The sequence below is a fragment of the Octopus bimaculoides genome, chromosome 2 (genome assembly GCF_046866305.1).
Source record: "Octopus bimaculoides isolate indiv1 chromosome 2, ASM4686630v1, whole genome shotgun sequence".
NCBI lineage: Eukaryota > Metazoa > Mollusca > Cephalopoda > Octopoda > Octopodidae > Octopus > Octopus bimaculoides.
In genome coordinates this window covers 62,686,890-62,711,889 of record NC_142929.1, presented here as the reverse complement: position 1 = coordinate 62,711,889, position 25,000 = coordinate 62,686,890, and the positions used below count along the sequence as shown (strand labels likewise).

At 35.0% G+C, this 25,000-nt stretch overlaps 2 long non-coding RNA genes across 3 annotated transcripts in view; one reads left to right on the top strand and one right to left on the bottom strand.

Annotated features, from left to right (window-relative positions):
- Positions 1-6,080, bottom strand: part of LOC128251063 (uncharacterized) — a 63,187-nt gene extending 57,107 nt beyond the window's left edge. Inside the window, exon 1 of the long non-coding RNA XR_016239238.1 lies at positions 5,982-6,080. This is a non-coding gene — a long non-coding RNA (uncharacterized LOC128251063). The remainder of the gene's footprint in view (positions 1-5,981) is intronic.
- Positions 5,526-25,000, top strand: part of LOC128251058 (uncharacterized) — a 53,215-nt gene continuing 33,740 nt past the window's right edge. For both annotated transcript variants that reach the window (XR_008266950.2, XR_008266949.2), the window contains exons 1-2: positions 5,526-5,649; positions 10,367-10,435. This is a non-coding gene — a long non-coding RNA (uncharacterized LOC128251058). The remainder of the gene's footprint in view (positions 5,650-10,366; positions 10,436-25,000) is intronic.

Below are 25,000 nucleotides of genomic sequence, written 5' to 3'. Positions count from 1 at the left end.
GATGAAACTAATAGTTATAGACATAGGTAACGGCTACTGTGTATACTTGTGTATTTGTGTGTGTGTGTGTGTGTGTGTGTGTGTGTGTGTGTGTGTGTGTGTGTGCAGGCATGTACACATACACACACACACATATGTATGTATATATATATATATATATATATATATATATACATGCATACATGTACATACGTATGTGGAGGCGCGTGACTTAGTGGTTAGAGGACTGGACTCGTGATCGTAAGATTGTGATCTTGATTCCTGAATGGGCAGTTCGTTGTGTTCTTGAGCAAATCACTTCATTTGAAGATACCCCAGTTCGCTCAGCTGAAAAAAAGTGAGTAATCCTGCGACGTACTGGCGTCTCGTCCAGGCGTGTGAGAGAAATATATACGCCACAGAAACAGGGGAAGTGGTCCTATGAGTCTATATGACTTGGGAAGGAGCTTTATCCATGTTTACATATGTAGTAGCAAATATTTGAACGAAACCTTCGAAGACCGAAGTGGATAAGTGTCAGATGCTTAACTAGAACTGAACAAAATCCCCCCGAGAACACCGCCCCCTACCGAAAATCTCCCCACACAAAATCTCCCGGACAAAATACTCCGGCAGTCGATATCTCCCGAGATATTGTTCTTTCTTTACAACAAAATTATTTTAAGAATAAGCCACTTGTCCTAAGCCACTTTGACTCAGCTATGGTCACCAGCCAGTGTCAAATTAATCTCAGAACTTGAGGCAATCCAATGATGCTATACGAAGAAGATAGCCTCTATGCAGCATATAAGCTATTGGGAAAGACTCAAGAGATTAAAACTCTATTCCTTAGAGCGTAGGCGAGAAAGATATGCCATAATATACATCTGGAAGATCCTTGAAGGACTTGTCCCAAACTTTGGCATAGAAAGTTACATAAATACTAGAACTGGGCGCCACTGCATAGTGCCAAGGACTCCAAATTTGCAATCAAGATGTAGAACAAGATACTGCAATAGCCTGGGCTTCAGAGGTTCACAGCTCTTCAATATCCTCCCGAAGGACCTGAGAAACCTGCATGGGTGGATGTAGGTGTCTTCACAATAAAGCTGGACCTGTTCCAGTCAAGTGTCCCAGATGAACCAGCTTCGCGGCAGGAGGTGCAGATGAGGGCAGGTGCATCGAACTCTCTCATGCACCAAATGTCAATTCCTAAAAGCATTCGTGAAGTAAAATTATGTAGCAACACCAAATAGCGGTGCCCCAGCATGGCCACAGCTCGTGAGCTGAAACTAGATAAAATACAAAAAAATAAAAATAAAAAAAAAAGAAGAAAGTGAAATTTTATAAGAAAATTTAAAATATCTGTTAGTTGGTATTTCTGTGTAAAATTTGTCCTGTGGGATTTTGTCCTTGGAGGGATTTCGATCGATAAATAAGCCCGAGTAGTCAAATCGATAAAAGTGCATCTTTATTCTAGGCATACCTAGATATAGGTAAATGCAGACTTGATTTCTAAATATTCTTTATCACCCACAAAATGTTCACATCGCCCACCAAAATCTCAAACGACCCACCACTTTCTAGAATTTTGCCCAATCACCTACCTGTAAGTTGAAATCGCCAACCGGTGGGCGATACCACTCACTTTGAGAAGCTATGGATTAGATTATCAAGAACAAGAACAAAAAAGTAATTGAATAATAAATAAGTAATAAATATAACAGAACTTGTTTAGCAATGTAACTAAAAATATTCGTTTTTAATCTACGCACAAGGCCCGAAATTTTGGGGGAGCAGGGCCAGTCAATTAGATCGCCGCAGTATTTAATTCATCGACCCCGAAAGGATGAAAAGCAAAGTCGACCTCAGCGGAATTTGAACTCAGAACGTAAAGAGAGACAAAATACTGCTAAGCATTTCGCCCGGCGTACTAACTTTTCTAAATATAAAATAACATTATAAAAGCAATTGATAAAAAAAAAATTATACTTATTACATATCTATTATTCAATTACTTTATTTGTTCTTATTCTTGATAATCAAATCTATGCAAAGTTATAACTAGAAAAATATATAAACAGATATTTAATATACATATATATATATATAAATATTGACTTTAACACTTCTTAAATATTTAAATGTAACATAATCATTATTTAATAATCATCTTCTGTTATACCTTAACTAGAATTATTTTTGATATCACGAGCGCCCTTATCCCTTAAGTAATTTTATTTAAATTGATATAAGCGCCCCTTCCTTTAGAAACAAAACATTGAGATAGTTGTTATATGTGCTAAAAATAGCAGCGAAGTAGGCCTAGGCCTTAAATCACGCTCCACCACAGTTTCTCTCTTTTTTTTTTTTTGGCATAATCCTATAAAGTGCCGTGTGTAGAATACAAATATTCGAGAATTTTCTGAAAACTCCAAAAATTAAAAGAAGTTATGAGGGGTATCACTTTGAGGCTAAGCATTCTTACAAGACGCACAAGCTGTTGTCATACTTTTTGTAACTGAGCGCCTCTTTCAAAAAGCAAACACATTCAGCATGCTACTCCAGAAAACTAGTAAACAGGAGAATGACGGGTTGATTGTATTGTACAACATTGCATTGCTTGCTGCTAAGTCTGGGAAGTCTCACACAATTGGAGAAACATTACTTCGCCCGGTTATCGAAGAGGTTTTGTCAACTGTTATGCACGATAAATTCGATAACGTTATGAAGATCCCACTTAGTAATAACACGATTTCTCGACGCATCGATAAAATGGCCAACGATGTCAAACATCAGCTCATTAATATTGATGGTATATGTCCGGTATTTCAGCGAAGACCTTCAACCTTGTGAGGAAATGCTGTTCACTGAGAAATTTCCGCTTGATTCAAAAGGTACAACTATTTTTCACACTCTCAAGTCTTTCCCTTTTGAACGTAGCATCCCACTCAGTAATATTCTTGCCTGTGCGTCTGCTGGAGCCCCTTCGATGATAGGAGGATACATAGGTTCTCCATCTCTCCTAAAGGGTGAAATTTCCCACCAGGTACTAACTGTTCATTGCTTGGCACACCGGCAGCATTTAGTGGCAAAACATGAAAGTCTGAGAAATGATGAGGACTATATTAAACTCTTATACCATACCGAAGTATAGTGGCTGTCAAAAGGAAATAGTGTTTTACGCTTTGTTGAACTGTTTCATTTAATCATATCTTTCTTTGAAGATACTCCAATATCCACTTCACTGATGGTTGCAAGGTGCGATATCTTTTTTCTTTGTGATAAAGTCACGAAACTAAATGATTTGAATAAGTTATTGCAAGGAAGCAGAAAAACTCTCGTTGATTGTAAATCATTTATCACTAACTTCATTTCGAAATTGGTGCTGTATAAGACTAACATTTCAAAACGTCAATACCCTCAATTTTCACAACTTCATTCTTTGAAAGATGAATTGGTTGATGAGGATTTAACTACATATTGCAACTATTTACAATCATTGCACGAAGGCATGGTGGAGCAATTTCAAGATGTTATTGCGCTGAATATACCAAATTGGTATAGCAATCCGTTTGAGGTCGATGCAGTTGATTGCAAGGATGATGTTCAGGAGGAATTGGTAGAATTACAAAATGACAATGACACTACAATGCAATATCACCGTAATGGCAAAGAACGTTTGTGGTACCATCAGAGTATATTGAATTCCTACCCCAATCTGTAGAAACGTCTGAAATTACTTTTGGTTGCCTTCTCTACCGCGTGCCTGCTTGAATCTGGTTTTAGCCATGCTGGAACTTTACTTTCCCATAAAAGAATTGGACTGGATGTGATACAACGAAGAGACTTGCGGCTAAAGTCGACAAGTTTGAAACCGAATGTATCTACACTAGCTGCATCGCACCAGACACATGGTTCTCATTAAAAAGTTTTATTCTTTTCCTTTATAATACAATCATTAATTATTTTTTCATCGGTAGTTCTGGTCTATGGTTCATTTGGGGAAAATAAAAATCAGTGTAAAAGAAATATCAAGTTTACCGAAGTTAATCTGTCTGCATAATATGGAGTTAACGTTAGAATTTCATTCACACTAATGGCAAAACTAAACCTACAATAACGGATTTGTAAACAACCGCATATTTAGTCCAAACAGAACTAACCGGGTAACGAGCTTACGATATTGTGTGTGTGTATGTCAAATGATACAAAGCGGGGGGGGGGGGTCTCCTAGGGGATTTGGAGTTATGGAGAGTTGTAACGGTTTTTTTAAAACAGGAGGGCGATGGAGCATTTTTTGACCGATAGGTGGGCGATATTGCAATTTGGCGCAAAAAGTTTGGGAAACACTACTAATCTATGCGAAGTTATCTAATATATAAATCCTATTCTGTCTGTCTGTTTTTTGTGCGCTTATAACTCGAGTATTGTTCATCCGATCGCGCTGAAATTTTGACCGGTTTTAATATATGTTTAGGTATTATTCTTATATAAGCTTCTCTCAATTTTATAAACAACTTACTAAAGTATTTATCTCCTCACTTATATGATACTCTTCTTCACTACAATTTACTATTCAACCTCTATCTATTTACCCATTATTATCCTAATATATTCACATATTATCCATTACACACTAAAACAACCTATAACCCCCTAACCGGGCATATACAAATATTAGCCATAAAATAATATTCAGTCTGCTGTGATGATTCTAAAATATAACACATAAAAACCAAGCAGTATATTTTTTCTACCCCTCCGAAGAGATTTTACCTAATATAATGATTTTAATAATTGCTATTCAATCTTTTAGGCTTAATTGAAACAGCTGTAAGGGACTATGTTTGACTTTTGCAGATAATAAATTTTTATTAAATGCTATATCTCCATGTATATATGTATGTATGTATGTATGTATGTATGTATGTATGTATGTATGTATGTATGTATGTGTATATACATTATAAGTGACGGGTCTGTGTGTGCATGTGTACATACCTGCATGTGGTTATGTGTCTACTTGCATGAATGTATGTATTTTTACCTAGAAAAAGATATGCGTGTTTATAATAAGTCTTTTTGAAAATATAGAAAATTACCTTTGAACACTTATCGTGAGTGGAGTTATTCCCTAATCATATTTAAGTATATATTTGTGTTTAAATTCATTTTATGATTTCTTTCGCTTCAATCAAAATGTTGCTGACTCATATTTTTTTTTAATCTCTTACCTCTCTCTGCCACTCATGTGATCTCTTCCCATTGTACATTTTTGTCTTTCTCTCTTTCACTTGCTCTAACACTTGGCTGTATTTAGCTATTTATATAATCATTTTACTTACTTTTTCATGTTATATATTTTAAGATTTTTGTTTATGGTTGCCCAATTTACTTTCTCTTCCCTTTCTTTCTCTCTGTCTTCTTTATTTTCTGTTTTTCCTTTTTCCCTTTTCTTGTTTTGTCTGAAAGGTCTAGAGACAAACACTTCCCTCTCTGGTGAATCTCTCATCAACTTCTTCAAGTATTACTTGAAGAGGAAGGTAAGAGTAGAGAGGGAAGTTCTGTCTACTGAATGCTTCAAGAAAAGACAGGTGAATGTAGCAAGGATGGCACGTGTGAATGACGGAACCACCTTGAGCATAACCCTATGAACCAGAAAAAAAGGTAAAAAGAGTCACTTACTGTAATGTGTTTTTCTACATGACATTATTGGGCAAGGTTACTGTGATCTTTTCCCTAGGCTTTTCTTTCCACGGATAAACCTAATCTCCTATCCATTCTTTTTTCTCTCTTATTTCTTTATTTGTCTTCTCTCTCTCTCTCTCTCTCTCTCTCCCTCTCTCTTACACTCTCCATCTCGCTTATTTCTTAGTCCCTTTGTTTCATTCTATACCAAGGCTTTCTATTTCCCTCTAGAAATATTTTAAAATGCCTCACCATCTACCTACTCATTTCTTGACATTACTTCTCTGTAATTGAATGCAATAAAGTGTTACCTGATGATCCACGTTAGGTAAACATCCAATCATCTAATGTAAAGTTTCAAGCAACCATACTGGTCAAACGTACATAAGAACAAATAAAATAAACTTGTGTTAATCTTATTGCGTTTGCATATTTATATATATATATATATATATATATATATATATATATATATATATATATATATATATATATATATATATATATATATATGTATGTATGTATGTATGTATATATATATAAGTTTGAAAGTTTGGCATATTATTGTTGTTGTTGTTGTTGTTGCTGTTATTGTTGTTGTTGTTGTCACCGTCATCGTCACCATCACTGTTATTGCTACTAGAACATTAATAACTTGTATAAAATGAACTTCTACATAGAACCTTCCAATATATACAGGAATGACACACACACACTCAACAAAACTTCCTTTCTAAAAATCACTTACAGCTTTCTAGATACGGCTAATAGAGCTGATGCCACAGACAACGTATGTGGTGGAATGTTTGCTTATAAAAACTTGTATATGCACACATGAGAGTAAGGGGACATCCGAGTAAGGCTGTGCACACGAACCCACACATATAGATATGCATTGGAGTGCCTATAGCTACCTATCTATAATGTTTGTAGACTTTTTGGGTGCCTTGTATTTTTAAGGTTTTTTTTACATATATCCTTTTTTTTATATTTTTGCATGTCCCACATGCTATACCTTCATTTATGTATTCTTTGTTATTATTATTATTATTATTTTTTCCTGCTGTACCCTTATTTTTATTTTTATTTTTATTTTTATTTATATTTTGATTTTAATTTTATTTTTATTTTTATTTCTATCTTATTTTTGCTGTTGTTTTTCTTCTGGTCTCTACCACACCTCTGTTTTTACCTCTTGCTCTACACTTGTATGAAACCCTTTGTGAATCTCTGAAGAGGCCTAGAGGTTCGGGCATGTAACCCCATTTCAAAATGTCATCCGATAATCACTCCGGAAAGGAATATTCGGATAGAATGGGACTTGCTAAAACTAGGCCTAAACAGCTGTAAGATTAAACTTCTGTTCATCCTCTAATTCCTTATGTACTTTGTACTTCTATATGTAAACCATGTTGGCAAAATAACATAGTCTGCCATAGACACCTGTGCTTTGGTTCTTTCTTTCTTTTTCTTTTCTCCCCTTTTTTTGTCACTTTTGCTATGAATTAAATTAATGAATTCAACGGGATACACCGCCTGCAAGTAGTTGGGTTCAGCATATTATTCTCCATTTTCTAATTGTTACACAAATTTTGGGTAAAACCTCCACTTTTACCCGCTCCCATTGATTGCACCTAGTATAGCACTAGCGTAGCAATAATTGGGTACCCTCCCAGCAGTATACTGGATAGATACTATCCCTTAGTGGGTTGAACCCCCAGCCCCTAACTCTCTCACGTTATATGTATATATATATATATATATATATATATATATATATATATGCACATTTATATAGAGAGAGAGGGAAATGGGAGGGGAGAAGGGGAGGGAGGGAGAAGCAGAGCGGGAAAAGATAGATAGAGACATACATATACGTATACATAGAATTATAAATAGAAGGTTCTGGTTACATATATATGTGTGTATATATTTTATATACAGACCCCTTTTAAACGCATCTACAACAACTGACATATCCACCACGACCTTAGAATAACACACATGCAAATATTAAAAATGATACATTCAAAAGAGATACCCAAGAATTCATTAAAAACAGTCCCAATCACTGTTAATAATCCACAACGAACCACTTTTCAGTCACTTGACCATTTAACATCCTACTACTATCCTCTTATTATTCTTTCTTTTCTTCTCTTTCTTCTTCTTCTTCGTCTTCTTCCTCTCCACCACCCCTTCCTTACTTTACTACTACTGCTGTTTAGAATAACACCTATGCAAATATAAACAATACATTCAAAAGAGATGTCTCAAGAATTAAATCAGTACTACCATCCACAACAAGTCACTTTCAGGGAACTTGACCATTTAACATCCTACTACTATCATAGCAATCCAGCATTATTCTTCTTCTTCTTCTTCTTCTTCTTCTTCTTCTTCTTCTTCTTCTTCTTCTTCTTCTTCTTCTTCTTCTTCTTCTTCTTCTTCTTCTTCTTCTTCTTCTTCTTCTTCTTCTTCTCTGCCAATAATTCACAACGACCTCGAAACCACAAGAATAAACTAGAGAGACAGAGACAGGCAGAAACAGGGAAAATGCCCCATGTATTTGAATACTATGCTAATATTCTTTTAAAATACTTTTCATTTAATTTTACCAAAATTTAATTGTTTTCTATACTTACAGTTGAAAAAGTCTCAATGACCGAAACCGGTACTGAAATGTTTTTATAAAATTATTTGAGCATTCTATACCTTCACTTTTTTCCAGATATATATATGTGTGTGTGTGTGTGTGTGTGTGTGTGTGTGTGTGTGCGTATGTGTGCGTGTTTGTGTGTGTGTGTGTGTGTGTGTGTGCGTGCGTGCGTGCGTGTGTGTGTGTGTGCATGTATATATGTATGCATGCATGTATGTGTATATACATATACATATATATATATATATATATATATATATATATATATATATATATATATATATATATATATATATATATATATATATATATATATATATGGGAGAATATACAAAAAATAACAACAGACGAAGACAGGTGGTGTAAATATCAAAAGTATATATTAGTATATATTAGTATATATTAGTATATATATATATATATATATATATATATATACACCTGTCTATCGATCTAATATACCTTTATAGGCTATACAGTATAACCCCAAACATTAGGACGGATTCGTATTCATCCACATGAGGCAATAACTGGCTACCCATCTAATGTCTACTGGCTACACAAAATAAACTATTCCATTTTGGGAAATTGTGGTAATACCTACGTTATCGCGCATTTCAAAACCTTATTATGATTGTACACTCTCACAAACATATGTGCATGCAACCCCATACTTGCATATGTACGCACGTGCGTACGTACATACATACATATATACACACATACATACACAAATACACACATACATACAGACAGACAGGCGTAGCATTGCATAGCATAACATCGCATAAATAGTTATGAAATAGCATTCCTAACAATTTTCAGACACATACAAACAATCAAATATGTCCCTATAGATTTCTAAACAATCTGTTACTTTTTAGTAGAATGTGTGTATTTATGTGTTTAAAAAGTCTATTATGATTACACAAATTCTTGTTTATAGTGGTCAAACAATTAAAAACCTATTAAACATGTGCATATATACACATAACGAGACAGATACAGTCAGACAGACAGGCATCTACGCTTTCACTTCTCTGTTCTTCGCTTTTTATCGATTATTTCTGTAAGTTTATGCGCGTGAATTTATGTATGTATAAGTTAATGTGTACAGAGAGTTTCAACTATGACTGAACTCTCTACGTACGTATACGGATAGATCGATCGATCGATCGATAGATAGATAGATAGATAGATAGATAGATAGATACAGAGAGAGAGAGAGAGAGAGAGAGAGAAAGATTGATGCAGATATAGATACATACACACATATACAGATATATACGTAAATATATATATGTATACTTATACATATATACATGAACATATACATGCATATGTATGTATATACATATAAATATATATATATGCATATATATATATAAACGTATATATTCACCTACATATATATATATATGTATATATATATATATATATATATATATATATATATATATATATATATATATATATATATATATATATATATATATATATAAATATATATATGAACACATAAATACACACACATGTGTGTGTATATATATCTACTTATACAAAAATATATACATAATGTGTATATATATATATAATTTATGTATGATATATAATACATATAATATATATATACATATACATACATATATATATATATATATATATATATATATATATATATATATATATATACGTGTGTGTGTGTGTGTGTGTGTGTGTGTGTGTGTGTGTGTGTGTAGTTTTAGGGAAAAGAACCAAGGTTCATGAACTCATCGATGAAAATCCACAGTCACATATAGAAAAAATTTATATATATATATATATATATATATATATAAAAGGATAAAAGTATGTATACGGATCAAAGCAGGCCTTGCCGTCCCTTCTAGAAAAACATAATAAATGATCCACAAGCACTTAAGCAAACTGAGTTCTCAGCTTGTTCAATTTACCAAATGATCTGCAAGACACAAGCAAGCTTCAAGAGACACAATCGTGTCCATCATGTATATCATTTTATTCTTTTATTTGTTTCAGTCATTTGAATGCGGCCATGCTTGGAGCACCGCCTTTAGTCGAACAAATCGACCCCAGCATTTATTCTTTGTAAGCCTAATACTTTTTTCTATCGGGTTATTTTGCTGAACCGCTATTTTACGGGGACATAAACACACCAACATCGGTTGTTAAGCGATGGTGGGTGACAAACACAAAAACACGAACAAAAGGGCTTCTCGCAGTTTTTGTCTACCAAATCTACTCACAAAACTATATATATAAGACACAGGATTGGCTATGTGGTAAGTAGCTTTCTTACCAACCATATGACTCCGGGTTCAGTCCTATTGCGTTGCACCTTGGTCAAGTTTCTTCTTGACCAAGTTTCTTCTTGACCTCGGGCCGACCAAGTCTTGTATATATACAGGATTTAAATTATGTAACAGTTTGCCTGTTTAATGAGATTCAGTTGTATTTCTTCAGGTGATATACAATTGCTGTCCCCGTCAGTTACAAAACCTTCGACTTCGATGCTAACATATCATCTGCCTCGTTTGAATTTAGCAGACGCTGGCAGTTTCAATCCGATCGCTGTCAACTTGCATCTGCACGCTCGCCATGAGCAGTATTGGATACAATGGCTGTCCATTTTGTTCCACGTGTTATGTTGCACATACGCAATTTATTAATCGACCTTCAACACCCGTTGGCCCATATACTCACAGCCTCTCCCATATATATGTGTGTGTGTGTGTGTGTGTGTGTGTGTATTCATGCATACAAGCCCACATACACACATATACACACAAATACATCACTGGACATCCCCCATACATACATACATACATATATACATGCATACGTACATACATACATACATACACGCATGCATACATACATACATTTATATATATATATATATATATATATATATATATATATATATATATATATATATATGTATATATATATATATATATACGTACATATATATACACACATATACACCTACACACACACACACACACCGATCAGCAAACACATTCATACGTATACATACACGCACAAACATTTATCTACACATATACATGCTCATAGGTATATCCTTGGTCACTCCAACATATATACACACACATACATACGTGGGACGGAAGGATGGGGGTGGGAAATTGAATTATAGTTATTGAATATGCATATTCGGAAGGCGGCGAGCTGGCAGAAACGTTAGCACGCCGGGCGAAATACGTGGCAGTATTTCGTCTGTCTTTACGTTCTGAGTTCAAATTCTGCCGGGGTCGACTTTTCCTTTCATCCTTTTGGGGTTCGATAAAATAAGTACTAGCTGCGTAATGGGGTCGATCTAATCAACTGGTCCCCTCCCCAAAAATTTCGAGCCTTGTGCTTCATGCTTGTCTACCAGGTTCTCATTACTCAGCAGTATACTCAATGCTTCTTCAAGGCAAAGGTGACATTTACCGGATAACGAATTACATTGGTGTACATTTTTTATTAATAAACATTCCTTTTCTTATTTAATTTTTGATTCTTTCAGTCCTCATATGAGGTCTGCCAGTGAAGTTGCGTGTCGTCTGTTTATTTTTCGGAATGACGAGATGTGGTTGTGATAACGGACTTTGAATTGGTTTTCCGTGGCAACTATGTATTCATATTTATGTTGGGATGTGGAGATTGTGCATTTGTATATGTTCTTTTGATTCATGAGCGGACAAGCGGATTTTCTACGGCATGTGCAGTTATTTGTACTATCATTATTTTTATGTTTATCTTGTGACTTTTTGATTCTGGTTTCATGATGTTCCGTTCGATTGTTAGTGTCTGAAGCATTGTGGAATCGGCAATCTTTTTTATTGAATCTTTTTTGATGATTCTTTTTAATTTTATTGCCACCGTCTTCTACGTTATCTGAGTTTTTGTAGCCTATCTTTTTGTTTATTTTTGTTATTGGCCTTAAAGCCTGTGATGTTTTGTTCTCTGCCAGCAGACGTTGTTTGTACGTTTAATTTCCTGTTGTATTTATGTATGTAGCACTCCATGTAGTAAGATTTTGCGTACGGTATTTTCACTGTGTGCTTGTTGAATAGACAGTAGTATTTATGTGTTTAATGCTACAATGAATTCCTTACCTATCTTGGACGGTAGCTGGAGTTCAAAATTTAGATTATACCATATGACCTCTGAATTTTTGTACCTTTTGTTTGGTTCTTTGATCCTTTTTTGTGTGTTGTTGTGATTATTTGCGTCTGTATTCCAATTATTTCTATTATTTTGGCTTATATATGTTTTCCTCCTATGTTTCCTTTGTTTCTCGGGTTTTCTCTTTTGTATTGTTATTTGTTTGTTGATGTTTTTCGTGTTATGTGTACATTCTACCTTATTTGTGTTTGTGTTATTTGGGGTTTCGCTACTTTCAAACTTGATTTTTCCTTTAGTTCTGGCCCTAATTAACACTTCATTGTAGTATGGTGCATGTTGGTTAAATATTTCCTCTGTGGCTGATAATCTTGGTATTCTGGTGGCTATGTTCTTAATTATTCCCTTGGTTGTGGATGGTGGATGATTGGAATTTACATTTATGTATCTTGAGCACTCATTAGACTTGTGGTATGGTTCATACAGGCCACTTTCCAAATTAAAAGTCGCATCTAGAAAGTTTACCGTACGGTAATTTTCAGTCTATGGTAATAGAAAATCCAAAACGTCTAAAAAATTTATAGAGTTCTTTTCTGTATCTTTCTCAATTTTTGTACAGTTTTTCAATAGGAAAAGAGCATCGTCCCTCTGTACAGACCTCCCGTTATCAGTGGGTATTTGGATTTGATCTGGGAATAAAAGGTAGATTCCAAAGATATCCGTAACCTGAGCCGAGTCACACGATCCTATTGTTATATCAAAGGAATTAGCCCTATCTGATCTCGTCCATAGTTTGTTATCGTAACTAATGACGGTTTGACGAGCTGTTAAAATTATGTCTATGTCTGTCCAAGATAAACTAGAGTTTTTCATTGCGAATATAAGAGCTTTATTTAGTACTATAGGATTAATCGTGGAATAGTAGCTATCTATATCTAATTGTATAAATTTGGATTTTTTTTTTTTTAGTTTTCTCTGCTCTCATAAGCCATCCTTTAACCTCCTGAGTCTCGGGCCACAATGAAACTTACTCTCTCTATGATGTTTTTACTTATACGTCTAATATCCGATTTAGATAGACATATTAATCTCATTTTAGGGTCACTGTCGAAGATATTTTTGTGGCCCTTTCGGTTTATCCAAGGTTTTTTTGTGGGGTATATGGTTCAGTCCTATCATCTATCTCTAGATTTTTTCCTATTTCTAATCCTCTTTGTTTATATTATCTAAGGTGTTGTTAGGTGCATACTTGTATTTACTGAGCATTACTTTTTCTAGTAAACTATTGTATAGTGTGGTGTCTACAATGAAGAGATTTTCGGTTTTATCCGCTAGCACAATTACTCCGTTTGCTTCTTTGAAGACCTTCAATGCTTTATCCACTTTCTGCTGGTGTTCATTTTTGTTTGCCAGGTACTTCCTGAATTTGAGATTTCTTATTATTTTGTATAGCTTTTCCTCGAATGGTGTTATGTGATGATTTGTTGGCTGGTTTCTCGGAGATTTAAATACTTTCTTGAGTGCATTTGTATCTTTCTGTTGTTCTTGCGCTTTGTTTTCTTTATCGTAGAAGAACACTTTCCATCTCATTCTTCTTATGAAGGAACTAATACTGACTGTTATTTGTTTTAAATATTCATTTTTGGTTGGAATTGAGATGTCTTTTAGCGAGAAGTCTAGATTAAGTTTTTCCATCATTTGACCCAACTTAGTACTCTGATTCAAAAAGTTACACCGACCAGTTATCTGGTTTTCGTCAGTGTCATCTAAGGTGTTTTCTGTTAGGAACGTAGCAGAGTACAAAATAGAGTTCGTTTATCCTTAGAATTACCAAATAGCCGGTTGTGTAACGGTATATTTCTAAGTCTAGGTTTAGGCTTTCATTGTAATCAGATGGGGCACAATTTAAGGATTCCTTGTTACAGAACATGTGGAATAAGCGTTTAATGATACACACACACACACACACACACACACACATATATATATATATATATATATATGATGGATTCTCTTGTCGTGAGCGACAAATGAGGGTTCAGTAAAATAAAGCGTTAATCATGTTCTATGGACACGGATGTGTCTCTTGAGGCTTGCTGGTGCCTTGCAAATCTTTTGGCTAATTGAGCAAGTTGAGGACTCAGTTTCTTCGAGTGCTTGTGGATCATTTACTTAGCGTGTAGCTCAGTAGTTAGAGTATTCGGCTTACCATCGTAAGGTCGTGAGCTCCATTTCTAGCGACGTGCTGCGTCCCTGAGCAAGACACTTTATTTCTCGTTGCTCCATTACACTCAGCTGGAAAACATGAATAGTACCTGTATTTGAAGTGACCAGCTTTGTCACACTCTGTGTCACGCTGAATCTCCCTGAGAATTACGTTAAGGGTACATGTGTCTGTTGGAATGCTCAGACACTTACACGTTAATTTCACGAGCAGGCTGTTCGTTGATCGGATCAACTGCAACCCTCGTTGCCGTAACCGATGGAGTGCCAGAATATCACACACACAAACATATATACGCACGTTTGAAGCCAGTGTCTTTCACTGGATCATTGTAATCTGATGAGGCACAACTTGAGGACATGTGGAATAAGCGTTTCGTGATATTAACATGATTTTGAAGAAATGTGGTATACTTGGAATTTAATATACGGCTGATTTTCGTTAGGATTACTACTTGCCAGTATCTTAAAGTAGATTTACACAAGAGAAATTAAGTATACTTAGTTTCGTATCGATTGCGATGTTTAAATCTTTGAATATGTTAGTGAACTCCTTCTTAACAGCATTCATCGCGTGGTCAATCACACTTCGTAATATGAGAAGTCCATCATCATTGCAAGGATTGAACTCCTTTGAATGAAATCCCTCCGAAAGTAATTTTAGGTTGTGCAATCATATGAATGCATTACGCAGATCTCAGCCTCATCATATGACCCCCACTTCTACATCAAACAACTCAAGACCTTTAGGTTAAACTGTTAAAAAGAATTATCGTAAATTGGCAACAATTTTCTGACATTCCCTGAGACATTAATTTGATTAAAACTTCTGCCGAATTCTAAAGATAATTTTTATTTCTTGAGAATGTGAGAATAGAATCAGTTATTGACGGTAGAATTCTACTAAATCGAAACGCATAAATTAACGGAAATGGCTATATATATATATATATATATATATATATATATATATATATATATATATATATATATATATATATATATATATGCGTGTCTATATGTGTGTGAATGTATTTGCGCGCACACACACATACACACACACATATATATGCTTGCATGCGTACATAAATATACACAGATACACAAACACGCATAATTACACACAATATATATATACAATGTATATATATATATATATATATATATATATATAGCAAGTAATGATCGCAGCCACTTCAACATGGATGTTTCATTCGAGCGGAAGCCCGATACATTGCGAGCAAGGGAACGAACCACTACCATCTTCTATCGACGAGACCAGCATACCAGTCTCATTTCGTGCTATTTCTGCTTCTCTTTAGTACTCGTCTGCTAAAGATGACAGCATGCAGCTGTGCATCTTTAAAGCGTTAGAAAAGACGCCTCCTTGGGGTTAAAAAATCGCAGTAAATTCCGCTCGAAAGGAACAGCCATGTTGAAGTGGATCCGAACATTCTTGCTAGTACAGCTACTGCGATCATCTCTTAGAGAGATTTTAGAACTAGCTTTTTAGCTGATATATAAATATATATATATATATATATATATATATATATATATATATATATATATATATATATATATACAAGCTAAAAAGCTAGTTCTAATATATATATATATGTATATGTATGTTTATACATATATATATATATGCGTGTACATGGTTTGGTGAAAGCTTATGTCTACAAAGCTTATGGTGAAAGCTTATGCCTACACAATACATAAAGATAGAGAGTGTATATTATATTGGCAGATGAAAATTATTGAACTGTAATTTTAGACACAGAACTTTTCTATATTGATCTTCATAATTTTAAAATGTTACCTACTATCTATGGTAAAGCACCACTATGTGACTGGTAAACTATAATTCTGTAAGGGACAAATAAACACAAAAATAGGAAACGGGGTAACATGTGGTATAATACACCTGTAGTCCAAATGTTCGTTCCAGGTTTGGTAGTATATTTTTAACGTTTATAAATATACATTTTCCCTTAGAGTTCAATTAGAAGTAGCGTGAAGGTGAGCTAAAATTTATGCTTAGCGGACTTTAGGAAAATTCAAGCCACAATGAAATGAACATTCGAATGGGATTTAGGTATGCCCCGTATATTTCGCTTTCTGCTTTTGCATTTATGAATATAAGTGTTGTTCTGTGTGTCGTGTATTCTATTTTTGAAGCCGTTTTCTTTTAATGCATCATTGTCATAAGTAGCAGCACGAATAATGAATTCGTTTTCAAAGGGCAGAATAGATATGCACCTAGTTTATTTAAGAAGAAATATTTTCCTAATATTCATATCTTGTCCTTAAGTTTTGTTTTTATTCTTTATTTCTGAGAGTAGGACATTCTAAAATAACAGTTTCTCATTATTTACATTAGACAAATATGTGTCCTCATCTAGTTTGTTGTTACCACAACATTCGGCTGATTTACTCTCCAGCCTTCATGAGATGTCCTGGTTGGATTTTCAACTCAGTTGCCGATGTTGTTATTATTATTATCATTATTTATTGAAGGCACTGTTTGGAACTGAACTCGCAATCTTGGGCTTAGTAGCCCGCGCTCTTAACCATTACGCAATATGCCCGTGGGCAATTATAGAGTGAATTTTAGGGCTTATAAACCTAATATTATTGTACCCTTCCTTAATATTGGTTCCATATTCTAACCGTATCAGCACTAGGTCTGCTTAGGAGGTTATTGTGTCCTAGCATATGTGCTGCCTCTTTTAGTTTTCTTATTTTTCAGTGTCTATTATTTTAGCTTCATCCCACAGGGGAAGGTGGTCTACGCTTTTCAATACATGATCAGCAGTATCCGATTTTTCAACATCTCGTGTGACAGCTTTTCGATGTTCCTCTACCCTTATTTTGAGTGAGCGGCACGTTTCGCCTTTATATAACTTACCCCAACTACATGGGATGGAGTACACTCAGTCTTTGGTCATATTCTCTTCTATTGATGGTTTTACTTGAAGGAGATATTTGCGAAGTGTTGTATTACTCTTGAATACCGTCCTGATGTCATATGGACCGCATACCTTTTGTATCTTTTGTACGTTTTTCGGATAGTTGTTGCTTAATAGATTGTTACTTAGCTTGATCAGTTCCTCGTGGTGTGTTTCAGGATTGCTACTTATGTTCTTTGCTCGATGTTTTAGGCACTGAGCAATCCCTCTCTTTACACTGTATGAATGGTGAGAATTGAAGTTGAGGTGTCGTCCAGTGAAGGTCAGCTTACGGTATATGGATGTCCTGAATCCATGCTTAGTGCGTATTATTAATACATCCAGGAATGCTAGCTGATTGTCTTTTCCCTTTTCCATTGTGAACTGTATGGATAGCTTTATTGAGTTCACATGATCTAGCAATACTTGGACATCTTCCTGGTAGGGGCCAGAGTATAAAGGTGTCATCAACGTATCGAAGCCATAGGACTGGCTTTAGTGGTGGTGACCCTAAAGCCAAGTCCTCAAAGTATTCCATGTATATATTGGCTATTATTGGTGCTAATGTGGAACCCATTGCTAAGCCCTCCTACGTCGATATATCTCAGTATCTACTCTGAAGTAGGTAGTTTCTACACAGGTCAACATTTCCATCAAGTTTCCTATTGGTATACTATAGCGATCCTTTAGATGTGTCCATCACTAGTTTTTCTTGAATCACTGATAGCGCTTCATCAGTTGGGACTTTGGTGAACAGACTTATCACATCTTGACTTACCATCTGGTTGGATCCAATGAAGGTATCCTTGATCAATTCTGTGAAGTGGGTGGAATTCTTCACATATGATGCTGACTTGTCTTCTAATGGACTGATTATATCCACAAGGAAGCGGCTCAGTGGATGACATGCCGAACCTCTAACGCTCACTCTGTGTCTTAATGGAATACCATCCTTGTGAATCTTAGGGAGACCGTACATGTGTGGTAGCTTAATGTAGTGCAGATATGATTAGAATATGGGAACCGATACTAAGGAAGGATACAAAAATATTAGGTTTATAAGCCCTAAAATCCACTCTATAATTGCCTACGGGCATATAGCGTAATAATTAAGAGCGCAGGCTACTAACCCCAAGATTGCGAGTTCAATTCCAGGCAGTACCTTGATTAAATAATTATAATAATAATAATAATAATAACATCAGCAAAAAAAATACCTTAGGAATGAGAATCCAGGGCTGGGTTTAAAATCCTACCAGGATACCTGATGAAGGCTGGAGAATAAATCAGCCGAAACATTGTGGTAACAACAAACAAGATGAGGATACATATCCGTCTAATGTAAATAATGTGCAGAATTCTTCATCTCAAAAATATAGAACAACAGTTTCTCATGTAGAGATATTGTAGCAGAAGTATAGATGTTCCACTGTTTACGTTGTTTGTTTTTGTTTCTCTTTTCTTAGTATTCCCCTACGTGTATAAATTCAACTTCTTTTTTGATAAGAGTCAATTGATCCTCATTTGCTGAACGAGACACGAGCATGTATTTCTGTGAACATGTCGCCTCTAGAATCCAGATATCGTGTCTGGAAAAAAACCTGTGTACGTATACATACAATATATATATATATATATATATTTATAATACACAATATATATAATACTATATGTATGTATATATATATGGATGCATGTATATATATATATATATGTATATATGTATGTATGTATAAATATATGTATGTTTATTTATATATACATATATAGACATACACACATACATATATATATACATAAATACTCTTTTACTTGTTTCAGTCATTTGACTGCGGCCATGCTGGAGCACCACCTTTAGTCGAGCAAATCGACCCCAGGACTATTCTTTGGAAGCCTAGTACTTATTCTATCGGTGCCTTTTGCCGAACCGCTAAGTTACGGGGACGTAAACACACCAGCATCGGTTGTCAAGCGATACTGGGGGGACAGACACAGACACACAAACATATATACGACAGGCTTCTTTCAGTTTCCGTCTACCAAATCCACTCACAAGGCTTTGGTCGGCCCGAGGCTACAGTAGAAGACACTTGCCCATGGTGCCACGCAGTGGGAATGAACCTGGAACCATGTGGTTGGTAAGCAAGCTACTTACCACACAGCCACTCTGTATATATGTTATATATATATATATATATATATATATATATATATATATATATATATATATATATATATATATATATATATATATATATATATATATATATATATATATATATATATATATATATATATATATATATACGCACACGCACTGTACTTTGTTAACGATTTTAACGAAGAAACATTTTCGTTATATTTGCAAGATATATAATACAAACACACATACACAGGTACATAAAGATAACACCATTTGTTTTTTTTGTTCTTCTTCTTCTTACTACTACTACTACTATTACTACTACTACTACTACTTTTACTATTGCTGTTGTTGTTATTATCATCATCATCATTATTATCATTATTATTATTATTGAGTGAGAGAGCCACACGTGCCACCAAAGTGATGCTGGGGCAGAAATATACGAAGCCTAATATGCCCATCATGACTACCCATCTGATTAGGGTACACCAGGTACATGCATCACAACCATATTTGCGTGATATTGTGATCTCATAATAAGATAAACACTATATGCAGGTAGGGCCCAGTTAGAATTTTTTTCAGGTCGAGTAGTCCATCCCAGTCAAAATCTCTTTGAATGTTTGTTTAAGGATGATGATGAAACACCCATGTTTTCAAAGGTGAATTATTTTCAAACCTCAAAGAATTCCTCTCAACGCATAGCTATGATGCTCCCCAACTACTTGTGTTCGTGATCAGAGATGCACATATTGTCAGCCACCAAGGGACATGCTCAACTGGTGAAGGTCAAGCAACTGACAAAATCTGTGATATTGAGCAGAGTATTTTCTGTTGCCCATCTTTTACACCATGACAAAACATGTATATGATAACTCTTCCAATCAGTTAAGATCGGAAGCCATAAGAGCCGCTGCCTGGTATTGCATCAGGGCATAATATTGTTGCTGCTGCTGCTGCTGCTGCTGCTGTTGTTGTGATTTCATTTACGCACAAGAAAAAATTCCTAATATCGGGCTATAACAAGTAACCTTAGGCCTCAATAATCTTTCTAATTATTATAGTTGTCCCTAATATTACTTGTTTTCCGGAGCTGCACTTAACTAGTTTTTATGCCTATTTCCTCTACGCATCTGTTCAAATCTTTAGCAATATTTCCTGATGCACCTATAACTCAAGGAGACATTTTTCCTGCACTTTTCATAATCTCTGTAACTCAATGGCTAGGTCGTGGTGCTTTTCTGTTGTCTTTATACATCTTATATTGACTTTCTCATCATTTGGGACTGGCACTTTCTATTCTCTTTGTCTACTACTACCAAATCAGGCCTTCTACCTTCTATTACTCTGAGAGTCTAAATGTTACAGTTCCATAACATCTTATATTTCTTACTTTCTAGCACTTTCCTAGCCTTTCATACTACTTATCAGAATGGTCAGTTCCTAGTTTTCTATATACTTCCCAGTGGATTATTCTCCCTAGGTTGTCATGTCTTTTCTTGCATTCTTTCTGTGCCAGCATGCTACATTCACTAACTATATAAGTAACACTTTCTTCCTTTGATTTACATAATATACATTGGAAATCTACCTGATTTTGTCTATCACAGCTTTTATCTAGTTAATCCTCAATGTCTGATCTTGTACTACTACTAACAAACTTTCTGTCTCCCTTTTCAGACTTCTTTCTTCAAACACAACCACGTCTAACTATTGCTATTTTCTGCAACCATCTTTGGAAATTTGCCCTGCAAAGCCTTCACTTGCCAGTCAGACAATCGTGCTTCTTTTTTTCTGTTTTTAACTACATTTGGCTCTTTGTTTTTCTTATCTCCTATTGTTACATTAGCAGCTATTAATAACATTTCCTCGGTATTACCTACATAGGTGGCTATATCTACTCTAGCTAACTCTACACAGTCCTCTGCTGATATTAAACCTCTACCACCTTCCTTTCTATTTGTTACTCCTGCTTTAGGATGAAAACCTCCGTTCACATTGAATTCCTCCCTAGTTCATCTGTCTAGATCTGCTAATTTAGAATTTGGCCAATCTACAAAAGCTGCTGAACATTTAAGTAACGATACGGTCCATGTATTTACAAACTCCACTAGATTTGGACCTTTTAGTTTTGACTTCAATAACTTTCTTACCCTTCTGATGTACTCCTTCCCAATTTTCACATTTATTTCTATACTTAGTACTCTGTCAAACTCTAATACTCCTAAGTACTAATAATTTTCTCCTTCTTTCTATGGTTTTAATGTCTAGCCATCTAGTAGCTGTATATCTTTACGGTTGCCTACTTGTCCCATTTTATGATTAATTTTGCGCACTTATTTATACCAAATTCCATACTTACATATTTGCTGAAGAGTCATTAGCTTACATATGTTCTGTTTGTATTAAAGAATCTATTTCTTTTTTATTCTTACTAATAAGCTTCAAATCATCTATGATAATTTTTTATTTACTATCTCTAAACTGAGACCATGCCTTTACCTTTCTTAACACTAAACTGAGGAGGATTAAACATAACACAAATATTAAAGGGGATAATGAGTCTCCTAAGAAAATTCATCCCTATGGTTTACAATACTGAATAGACTCAAACATTCACTTATCCATGAATGTGGAATCATGTCATAAGCTTTCTTCCAATTTATCCATGCTATTGTTAAATTTTTCTTTCTAGATTTCTCTTGTTTTAGAACTGCTTTGACTATATATGATAGATCATCGTTTCTCTAGCCTCCTTCCTACAACCTTTTTGTTCTTCTGGCAGCAAATTCTGGTTGTCAAGGTACTCGTAAATGCTTTCTGAAAGCCTTCCTGCTAACAGCTTCCACACTAATGGTAAGCAAGTGATTGTTCTATAATTACTAGTTACATTGCCCTTGCTTCTGTCTTTCATAACGTGTACTGTTCTCCCTCTAGAATCATCCAATCTGGTATTACTCCTTCATTCAGGCAACCCTGAAACTGTTCATTCAGTCTCCCATGTAAGCTTCTAAAACTTTTAACGACTGCCCTTGAATTAAATCTTATCCTGAACCCTTCCAGTTTGGATTTTTCCTAAAACTTTACTCATTAATGCACAAAATTTTTTTAGACCTGGCTGCTTCTCACTAACTATTTCTTCCCTCTCTTTCTTTAACCATGCTGCATCCCTATTGTGATTATCTGGCTTATCCCAAATAAATATCTTTTGATCTTCTTCACTTAACTCACTGATGTCAGTTTTCCCTTACTGACTGTTAGTGTTATTATTATTTTTCATGTAAGCTTTTCCTTGGCTATGCATCTTGCTTCATCTTGGTTTATGTTTGGTTGTTCTGCTTCTTAATCTTCCTGTTGTTTAGCTTTCTACTTCTTAGTCTATTATTATTATTATTATTATTAGTAGTAGTAGTAGTAGTAGTAGTAGTAGTAGTAGTAGTAGTAGTAGTAGTAGTAGTAGTAGTGCCATCATCATCATCATCACTATCATCATCATAAGCTGAAGTTTCTTAAATTGTAGCTCTGAATTCCATGTTGCCTGTTATTTTAAATAATCCAACCAGTGATAAAATATATACGATAATATGCATAAAAACATTAAAATATGATTAGTCATTGCGATTTGATTGGTTGTCCCATCCCAAGAAACGTTAGAAAACACATCACACAATCCTGTGTTCAATTGTTTATACACAGAACATTGATATTTTCTTCTATTCAGTGTAAAGCATATCATCCCCATTTTTCATGTCTTTAGTGTCATTTGTGTAAAGCACATGCATGCAAGTTTTAGTGTTTTGGTGTTTCGGTGTTTCTCTTCCCTGTATGACAAAGCAGGATTTGGTAAAACTATTACGTGAGAGAAATAAAATATTTTAGTCAACTAGTATTTGGAAATACTTCAGTAAATATCGGTGGAAGTGTCTGGAAATATAAGAAAATTCCAATCTTATATTCAAAATTGCACAAAGCCATTCTTCGAGAGACAAATTTTCCAGCGCATGTTCTGCTTTGTACTTATCTTTGTACCTTTGTACCTATAAGTGTTACATATTATGAGTCTTTAAACTCCATATATACTTCGATAGTGAGGTGACGTTTCTGAGTGTCTGAATGCATACAGAGTTGTGTTTCTGAGTGTCTGAATGCATACAAATATGTTGCGAGAAACTTTTTACAAAGGTTTATCATTTAACTCGATATAGCATTCCGTTTGGGAATCGAATAAAAAATATGCATATATGTATACATGCAAAACGAGAGAAAGCAAAAAGTGAATACTTGCAGACGATGAATATTTAAGTATAAATATATAGATATTTATATTAATAGGTCCAATTTACACAGATTACAAACGAGGAAGGGAAAGAAGAAAGATGTGATAAGTACAACAGTATTTCTGGGGGCTCGGAGATCCATCATAATGCTGGTAGATTTAGTTCATCACAACTCGTAGTCGTAATGAAAGCAATTAACATTGGATAAATCGAGCCTCCTTCATCAGGGAAGAGAAGATCTTACATTCCAGATCATAATTCCACCTTTGAACTGCTGTACACTATGGTCTGAAATAAGATTTTCTCTAACCTGATGACGGAGGCTCCATTTATCCAATGTTGATTGCTTCCATTACGGTTGTATGTTGTGATGAACTACATCTATCAATATTATGATGGATCTCCGAGCCCCCCAAAACAGCTATTGGACTTATAACACCTTTCTTCCTCCTATTTAATTTTCTCTGTCGTTTGTATTTTGTGCAAGTTGGATCTATCAGTATAAATATCTCTGTATTTATACTTAAATATTCATCGCCTGAAAGTCTTCACTATTTGCATACTCTCTTTACTCTTTTACTTGTTTCAGTCATTTGACTGCGGCCATGCTGGAGCACCGCCTTTAGTCGAGCAAATCGACCCCAGGACTTATTCTTTGGAAGCCTAGTACTTATTCTATCGGTCTCTTTTGCCGAACCGCTAGATTAGAGGGACACCAGCATTGGTTGTCAAGCGATGTTGGAGGGACAAACACAGACATACAAGTACACACACATATATATATATATACATATACATATATACGACGGGCTTCTTTCAGTTTCCGTCTGCCAAATCCACTCACAAGGCTTTGGTCGGCCCGAGGCTATAGTAGAAGACACTTGTCCAAAGTGCCACGCAGTGGGACTGAACCCGGAAACAT